Genomic DNA, 9,774 nt, shown 5'->3' on the forward strand with positions numbered 1-9,774 from the left:
AAGATTCCCTGGAGAAGGAAATGGCAACCCACTCCAGTATCCCTGCCTGGAAAATCTCATGGAAAGAGGAGCCTGATGGGCTGCAGTCCATGAGGTCGCAAAGAGTCGGGCACGGTTGAGTGACTAACACTTATTTACACTATGATAGATTGGAACTGAGAGTGAAAAATCTATTTCTGTCCTCCAAGACCTCACAGTCACAGGAAGGAAACAAGTACAAACAGATAATTATAGCCCCTGTAATCACCTAATGGTTGCAAGGGGTCATTGAGACACTTCGAAAGGGAAAATGGCCTTTACAGTGGCTTGGGAGTCAGGAGAATCCTTCACAGATGTGCTACTGTTACTGCTTCTATAGAAAACAGAAAGGGGAAATAAAACTATGGCTAGATAATGAATACGGAAAGGGGGATTCCTAGCTGAAGGACCGTAGCGCTCAAGTTGTGAGGCGCTCGAGCTGAAGGCGCTCGAGTTGTGAGAGATGAGTCCAAGAGAGTGAAACCAAGCAATGCAGTACAGGTGTGTGAGGACGCAAATGGGAAAATGATGAGACTTAGCAGGTGTGAAGGCATTGCAAAGGCTTTTGGATTTTAGACTTGATGGATGGGAATCTTGAGAGATTTTGAGCAGAAACGGAGGCATGATCAAGTTCAGAAGAAAATTCGTAGTATGAAAAATGGTTTAGGTTTACGAGACTGGATTAGGGAGACAGTTTTAATAGCCTGGTGAGTAAGGTATGAGGATCTAAGCTATGACAGAGCCATTAAAGATGAAAATGTGTCAAATGTAAAAGATAATTAGAAAGTAAAATTAATAGAACTTGATGGCTTTTTTAAAGTGAGCAGCAAAAGTCTGAAATGACTGTCTCATTTCAGATTTGAGCTACTAGAAGCAATAAATATGGTGCTAGGTACCTAGGTTTGAGCAGTAAGACAATACATTCTGTTTTCAACATACTGACTATATGTCCTAATTTTCTCCATGTCCTACAGTATAATCGATGCTTTTCCAAAGGACTTTAGTAATATTTTTAAATAATTCATTTTGTTTTGTGTAACTTTAACCTATCAGACATAATAGTTTCTGAAAACTTACTAAAAATGTAAGTTTCAAAAACTTAAATTTTTGAGCTGGGAAAAACATAATTTTTGAGCTGGAAAAAAGTGAAAGATTTTCATTTTATATGAAAAAGGGTCTAGGTACCCTAAAAAAGACTAAATACTCCCTTTAAGAAATGATACCAAGAATAAATGCATAAGATAATCCCTGGGGGAAATAGCTGACACATTTAATTAACATTTAAAAAGTTAAAGGTATAAATTCAATATTCCAAATTGTTTTAAGTTTTGTAACAATGAAATATTCAACTATGGTCTTTTTTCTTATTGAAAGCCAAAATGTCATTCCTAGTATTAAATTCAGTTTTATTTACTCAGGTCCAGTCTTTCTAAACAATTGGGTTTCCATATAATTTCTCATTTTTTTGTATTTCACATGAAATGTTTTAATGTTAATCCAGTTCTTATAAGGATTAAAATGTGGTAAGATTTCAGGTTTTAAGAACTTTAATTTTTTCTACGAAAGGCGTTAGCAAAAATGTTAAAATATTGTCTACCAGAATGAGCATTAAATTGTGCTTAATTTCCCAACATATGTTAACATATTTTGTCATTTTAATTTTTCAGTATCTTTCCATGAGAACACTTTTAATTGGGACTTTTAAAGATCTGTTTTTTAAAGACATTAAGAAAAAGTAAGAGTTGGACAAAGCTTTGTTCCTCTTTAATAATTTGTAAAATGCTATAACAGTAATAGGTTTAAGATGTTTAGCCATCAACCTAGCCTTAAGTTCACAAACTGCTTTTATTCTGATTACAACTATTTCCACTAGATAGTCTTTTTTATATCTATAAGCAATCTATATATTTTCATTCGATTTTCTGCTAAATGAAAAGAAGAGTTTCTTCAGGTAAGAACTGTATTTAGTACTACTCCCTTTGGAAGGGAACATACAGGCACAGTAACCATTGCTTCCTTGGGCACGAATCTTGAAAAGAATCCTAGATGTCCCTCTAGTGGTGGTCCTATGTTCCACAGAATTTGATGAGCCCTTGACAATGTCCATTTTATAGCAATATATTGGTGACAGCAATTCTGTTCATGTTTTTCAAATCAATCATCCTATGATGATAAAGTAAACAATCTAGATTTAAGAAGTGTAAGACAAACCACAACGTTATAAAATTTCAGCAGCATGAATACAAATTCCATTTCTCGAGAGTAGTCAATTTGAGGTCCTTTGTCTTCCAAATCCTAAGTATGTTTGAGTGGTTGTGGCTCAGTGTTCTCAGTTTAGTGAGCCTCCCTATGAGATGAGCAAAATGCTGTAGATCTTCTGGATGATAAATTTTTGAATATTTGTACAAAATTTGTAAAACTGGTTCCTGTAAATTTTCTACATGTTGCTTATTTTTAAGGCATGGGCAATCTGAAAAACATCATCATATATATCGTAATGAATACTGGAAAATGGCAGAAGATAATTAATTAATTTAAGACAATACAGTTTAAAATAATAAAAATAGAAAATACACACTGAACCTTTCATATATGCCAGATTTTATGCTAGGTAACCTCCTTCTATGCAATGTCTTATTTGAGCTTCATAATACTCTATGAGGGGCTTCCCTGGTGGCTCAGAGGGTAAAGCATCTGCCTACAATGTGGGAGACCCGGGTCTCCCTACAATGTTGGATCCCTGGGTCGGGAAGATCCCCTGGAGAAGGAAATGGCAACCCACTCCAGTACTCTTGCCTAGAAAATCCCATGGACTGAGAAGCTTGGTAGGCTACAGTCCATGGGGTCGCAAAGAGTTGGACATGACTGAGCGTATTTCTTAATGATTAGACAGCATTCATTCATCTAGTCATTGTGCTGGAGATACAGCAGTGAGCATAGACCAAGTTTCCTGCCCTTATTGAGCTTGTATTTTGGGTCTAGGAGGAGTAGGGGAGAATAGAGACATATACACATTTTAAAAATAAAAATATATGACAAAAATTAAGAGTAGGGAATAAGAATTTAGGGTAGAGGCACAACAGCTATTTTTTAAAGGGTAATCAGATTTAATATGGCACTTAGCAGAGATCCAGGATGGTGAAGGAGGGAGCCATGAAGCTCTCTAGAAAGGAGTTTTCAAGCAGAAAATTTGTCAAGTACAGTAGAACTTGTGGAAGGAGCCTACTTAAAATTTTCAGGGAACATATGCATCAAAAGTAATGTGGTTGTGGTGATGTTAGCAAAAGGAATAGTTGCAAGCAATATCAGAAAGAACTTTGGCTGTAAATTGTATGAAAGAGAAATCCATTAAAGGATTATGTGCAGAAGAATGACATGATAGGGCTTATGTTGTCAAAGAATCACTGTGACTACTGTATAAAGAATAGATCCTAAGGAGGCAAGGGCAGAAATAGGAAAGTGAGTTAGTAGTTTTATTAGGATGGCAGAGACAGTAAGAAGTGGTTGAGTTCTAGATCTATTTTGAAGCTAGAATCAACAAGATTTGTTGCATATTTAATATGGATATAAGAGTAAAAAAGAAGTGAAGGATGACTTCAAGAATTTTGACTTCTACAACTTAAAGAATTGAGATGCCATTTAGAAGAGATGAAGGAAGAATACAGAAGGATCAGGGGAACAATCAAGAGTTCACATGGGGGGGTTAAATTTTATATCCCTTCTAAACATCAAAATTGAAATCTTGAGTAGGCTATGTAATGGAGCTTAGGGTAGCAGTCCAAGTTGGCATATAGTTTGGGAGATGTCAGCCCCTAGATGGTATTTTAAACCATGAGACGGGATGTAGTTTCTAAGGAAGTGGGTATAGAAGAGAACTAAGTGTTGGAACATTTTTAACAATTATCAGTGTGGAAGATGATGGGGAATTAACAAAGAAGACAGAAAGAGCAGCTACTGAGGAGAAAACCAAGAGACTATAATGTCCTGGAAATTAAGTGGAAAAAAATCATGCCAAGAAGGAGGGAGTGATCAATTGAAGATAACTGTTCTAAGAAAGAGAAAGCGATCTGCTGTGTCAAAAGTAGCTGATGGATTAAGGAAGATCAGGACTTAAGAACTGATCACTGGAATTCACAATGTCAAATTACTGAAGATTTTGACAAGTTATGGTGGAGGGGACAAAATCTACCTGTATTAGTTTCAGAAGTGAATGAGAAGACAGACATGGAGGCAGATATATAAACAGTTCTTAATTTTTTTAAATTTGACTATAATGTAAAACAGAAATAGGAGAATAGCTCAAAGGGGATTCAAAGTCAAAAAGGCATTTTATTAAGATGCAAGAAATTACAGCATGTTTGTAAGCTGAAAGGAATGCTCTTATAGAGAAGTCAATGTTGATTAAAACTGGTACATTTGGAATCAATGAATAATATAATAACCACAAATTTCATGATTTCATTGCCAAACTTAATCCAAACTCTATTGCCAAATGTATTTTTACCTGAAAAAAAGCACTGTTGTGGCTGCAAGCAGAGCATATTCAGTATTAGCAATATTAAGCTCACTCATTATTCTACAGAAGCAATATGGTGTGATAATAAATTCTTCAGCAATACCTAAAAAGATTAATATCAAATGTATTTTCGTCAAAACATAGTGCTGACTCATATTGCCATTATCACATTTTCTCAAAGCTGTATAAGAAGAAAATGAAATCAACTTTCTGACCAATTTTTTGGTCTGACCAACTTTTTACATCCAAAACAATATTTGTATTACATGTGATATTACCAGTAAGCAAATAGAAGAACAGTCTTCATTGCAAAATGTTTCCATGGGATAAATAGCATTTCTATTACCACTCTGATTGTGATAATTCATTGAATGATCTAAATTATATAATAGCTTCATAGTATCTAAGTAAGTAAGTGTTAGTCGCAGTATCTAAGTAAGTAAGTGTTAGTCGCTCAGTTGTGCCTGACTCTTTGTACCTAAGTAAGTGGCACCCCACTCCAGTACTCCTGCCTGGAAAATCCCATGGATGGAGGAGCCTGGTGGGCTGCAGTCCATGGGGTTGCTATGAGTCAGACACAACTGAGCGACTTCACTTTCACTTTTCACTTTCAAGCTTTGGAGAAGGAAATGGCAACCCACTCCAGTATTCTTGCCTGGAGAATCCCAGGGACGGGGGAGCCTGTTGAGCTGCCATCTATGGGGTCACACAGAGTCGGACACGACTGAAGTGACTTAGCAGCAGCAAGTAAGTATTAGTTGCTCAGTCATGCCCGACTCTTTGAGACCCCATGGACTGCAGCCCATCAGACTCCTGTGTCCATGAGATTTTCCAGGCAAGGATACTGGAGTGGGTTGCCATTTCCTTCTCCAGGTGATCTTCCCAACCCAGGGTTCGAACCAAGGCTCCTGCACTACAGGCAGATTCTTTACCAACTGAGCCACAAGGGAAGCCCCTCATAGTACATAGTTAAGGGGAAAATATAAAGTCTGCTTTTTAAAAATCTTTATGCAGATAGTAATTTCAATAACTCTAATATCTGTTATACAGGAAACATTCCCAACAAATAATAGCTTTATAATTTCTATTACTGAAACATGAATCTAGAATAATAGTTCATACTTTATATAAAAACTATATAGAAGACCCTTCAAAATGTGTTTTCTGTGATGCTATAAAAAAATGACTTTCTTTAAAAAGGACAAAAGCTAAAACAAAGAATTGGTAAACTACAAACAGCTATTATTGACATACTTGTTTGTATATTAACTAGTAAAATTAAAATATAATAAAAAATAGTTCAATGTTAAACAATTTGTTGCTAAATTTAATAATAACTATTAAGATTGAGTTAGTTGGCCCTTTTTATTTTCAGAAGTTGATGAAAAACATTCTTTTTGACTGTAAATCTGGGCCACATGAAGGAATATCACTTCAGTGTTTGATCCCTTCTGTAATGCAGTCTGATCCTCGTTGGTCAGATTTTCAAATCCTTAATGAAAAGATCACATAATTGTTTGAAATAGATAATGAAAAGGTAATTTTCAAGTATAGAATTTAACATTTTTATATTATTTATGATATGAATCCTAACTGTCCCCTTAGAATAATCATGATTCCACATTTAATATTTTAGTGCACTTTCATCAGAACCAGATAATAAGTTCCAATGGCATACACAAACTAAACATAGTTGGTTTAGCCTTGAAGAATTTATTTTTGCAGAGAGTTATCTGTATATGTAAATAGATAGCTACATTTTGGCCGACAGTTGCTTGATTTTTTTTTTTTTTTTTTTGGTATGGTACAAGGAATTTTGTTTATCTAAAAACCAAAACAGTTTATTTCCAAAAATAAAATAAAACATACAACCAATCACAGTTTGTCTTAACTCTAAGTCTTTGAAGTCACTTGAATAATATTTTTAAATATTTATATTTTCATCCGCCTGATTGATTAAAGCAAACAAAGTCAATATGTTTTTGAATTTAGAGGCAGTTTTGGTAGAGAACTAGAAGGTTTTGTCTTCTTAAAATGTCACCTTCCTTTAAAACAAGGAACTTTTAAAAAATTACATATTAAATTACTTTAATTTTTTCCAAAGGCAGTGTGATACCTGGAAGTCCCTTGGTGAAATCCACTAAGCTCTGTATATGTAAGACTATCTATGAGAGTTGCAGAAAGATCAGTTCAGGATTTCCATATCCCTGCAGCTAACCAACAAAAAAAGAAATACAATTTATAATTTCTTTCTTTCAAATAACTTTAAATTTTAAACTTTTATGATTATGCTGTTATTTTCTAACATAATTAATTACAAATTATTTCTTGCCATTAATGAACACATACAAATCTTTCTGTTGCTTCTAAAAGAATTGTATATTTTTGATGAGCAGCCACAATGTGTTAATGAGCTGATGTTCCTCTTGAGTTAGTTCCATGTCCTCCTGAATCTGTAAGAAAATATGGGGGAAAACTATAACACATACTTATCAAACAAGATATCATCATTAAAGAAACAAGACATTTTATGAGTCTTGCCACTTTTCCAGATCTAGTGGTGTATGATACAAGCTTGTTGTTTACCCCTTTCTCTTCTGTTTTGATGTTAGAGCCGAAGCTATTCTTCTGCTTAAAGTTCTTTCGAAGTCCATTTGATTTGCATTGGATTTCTGTGAGCAAACCTGTGATATTACAAAATTCACATGATGAAATGTTTTAGGTACATCAAATACCATCATAAGATTGATGAAAATTGTCTTACATTGTAACACATGTGATCACAAACCAGTCTTTTCAAAAAGAACCTTTATTTTTTGGTAAGCCTATAGAACAGCAGTTAAACTTACTGTTTGCATTACTTCTTTTGTTTCCACAACAACTTGTCTACTTAAAACTACAGTCATCCTAGACATAAATTAAAATTAATTTTACATCTCAAAATTATAAATTTAGGCCTTTTTATGTTAGAGAAATTTCCTCATGATACCTTGGAAGCAACAGAATGTCAATTGAAGAGAAACTATTAATTTAAAATTCTGCTTTTTCTAGATGAATTATATAACTTGAGGTTAACTAAAATAAAAACTCAAGGGTTTCCAATTAGGAAGAAAATATGATTACTGCCAAAGTTAGACAAATAGAGTATAGAACAGAGTTTATATAAATAATTACCAAGATTGGTAACTGGTTGTTCTAATTTAGCAGTTGCTAGAGAAATAGCTTGAAAGTGAAAGTTGCTCAGTCGTATCAGACTCTTTGCAACCCCATGAACTATACAGTCCATGGAATTCTCCAGGCCAAAATACTGGAATGGGTAGCCTTTCCCTTCTCCAGGGGATCTTCCCAAACCAGGGATCCCCCGCTTAAATCTAGACAAATATATTATGTTCAAATATGCTCAAAATAACTTGAAGAGTATAAGTTCCCAGTAAGGTAATAAAAACTAAAACCCTTCTCAAAAAAAAAAAGAAAGTACACAATGGTACTTACATTCTCCTTACATTCTTACTGCCTTACACTTTTTAGTCTGCACTCTTGACATTTTGTCTGCATGTATATGTCCATTTCACGATGACCACCATTCTTGCAACTGTATACTGCATTCCTGCTGATGTTACATGGAAAAAAACCCTAGTAACAAAACAAGAGTTTTAAAAATTTTACTATAAGGTATTTTTTAGTTACTTGTTTTTAATCTTTATCATAAAGTAATTAAGTTAACTAAATTGTTTCAATAAAATGTTTTTCCCCTCAATAGAAAAGTTTAGTTTAATATACATTTATCAGGATAATTGTTTTAATCATCTCCTGTTTGATATATTTTAGTCCATGTTTATTCCTGTCAATAATCTATCTGGAAATTAAGCTAAATAACCCAAACACATTAAACCAATTCCCTATTTTTTATGGTTATATCATATAAAAGCATTTTAAAAACTGTATCTTAGAGAATATCATGATTCTGTGACACATCACTCAAGGTTGCCTAGAAGGAATGTATGCTCACGTAAAATAAAACTATAAGAAAAGCCTCTCTTTTCCTCTCCTCGCATTGCTACCTCAACTCAAAAAAGAAGAGATACTCTTCCAAACTTACCCTTCTTTACTTTTTTAGCACTTCTCCAGATGAGATAATGCTGCTAACTTATCTAGTCCAAGAATGTTGAATGAGGAGTTTTGTGTGTGTGTGTGTGTGTGTGTGTGTGTGTGTGTGTGAAGGACTGGGTGGAGATTCTACATTTTCCTAAATAATGCATAGCAATCTCTTTCCACTTCCTCTTTTATTTCCCATTCCTATGTAATAATCCCTGCTGTTGCTGCTAAGCTGCTAAGTCATTTCAGTCGTGTCCGACTCTGTGAGACCCCATAGACGGCAACCCACCAGGCTCCGCCATCCCTGGGATTCTCCAAGCAAGAACACTGGAGTGGGTTGCCATTTCCTTCTCCAATGCATGAAAGTGAAAAGTGAAAGTGAAGTTGCTCCAGTCGTGTCCAACTCTTCGACTCTTTGCAACCCCATGGACTGCAGCCTACCAGGCTCCTCTATCCATGGGATTTTCCAGGCAAGAATACTGGAGTGGGTTGCCATTGCCTTAGCAGTAAAGTTGATAAGACTAGTCAATATCCCTCTTAGTAGCCTGCCATATTCTTTCTGCAGACACAGTTGAGAGTGGGAGTTTCATGACTTAGATTCAGCAAAGGGACTAGAAAGCCCAGCTTAGGTTTCCAGAACTGTGCCTCATTCTTCAGTTTAGCTTTAACAGCTGTTGTTCTTCAATCTTCGTGGACTTGTAGTCCACCACACTCCTCTGTCTTTGGGATTTTTCAGGCAAGAACACTGAAGTGGGCTGCCGTTTCTTTCTCCAGGAGTCGTCCCTACCCAAGAGAACCCACATATCCTGCATTAGAAGGCGGATTCCTTCCCACTGAGCCACCAGAGAAGTCCCAGTTTTAATAACAAGGCCCTGCATTTTAAGATGAAGCAAATACTGGCCCAGCTATTCTTCTATTCATAAAGCTAGTACCTCTTTTCCCTTGGTCTTTGTTTGGCTATTCTTTACAGGAAGTGAGTGTAAGATTCCAACAATAAGACTTTATCTTGAACTAAGACGTTTACTCGGAGAAGGCAATGGCACCCCACTCCAGTACTCTCGCCTGTTAAATCCCATGGACGGAGGAGCCTGGTAGGCTGCAGTCCATGGGGTGGCTAAGAGTCGGGCACAACTGAGCGATTTCAC

The 9,774-nt window shown here is 35.5% G+C and overlaps 1 long non-coding RNA gene across 1 annotated transcript; it reads right to left on the bottom strand.

The window, feature by feature from the left end:
* Nucleotides 1–6,382: 6,382 nt before the first annotated feature.
* On the bottom strand, nucleotides 6,383–8,895 carry LOC123465928. Its single transcript, XR_006641248.1, has 3 exons — nucleotides 8,027–8,895; nucleotides 7,121–7,218; nucleotides 6,383–6,987 (listed from the first exon to the last, which is right to left on the bottom strand). It is a non-coding gene; the product is annotated as an uncharacterized LOC123465928 (long non-coding RNA).
* Nucleotides 8,896–9,774: the final 879 nt, after the last annotated feature.

Source organism: Bubalus bubalis, chromosome 6, assembly GCF_019923935.1.
Source record: "Bubalus bubalis isolate 160015118507 breed Murrah chromosome 6, NDDB_SH_1, whole genome shotgun sequence".
Classification (NCBI taxonomy): domain Eukaryota; kingdom Metazoa; phylum Chordata; class Mammalia; order Artiodactyla; family Bovidae; genus Bubalus; species Bubalus bubalis.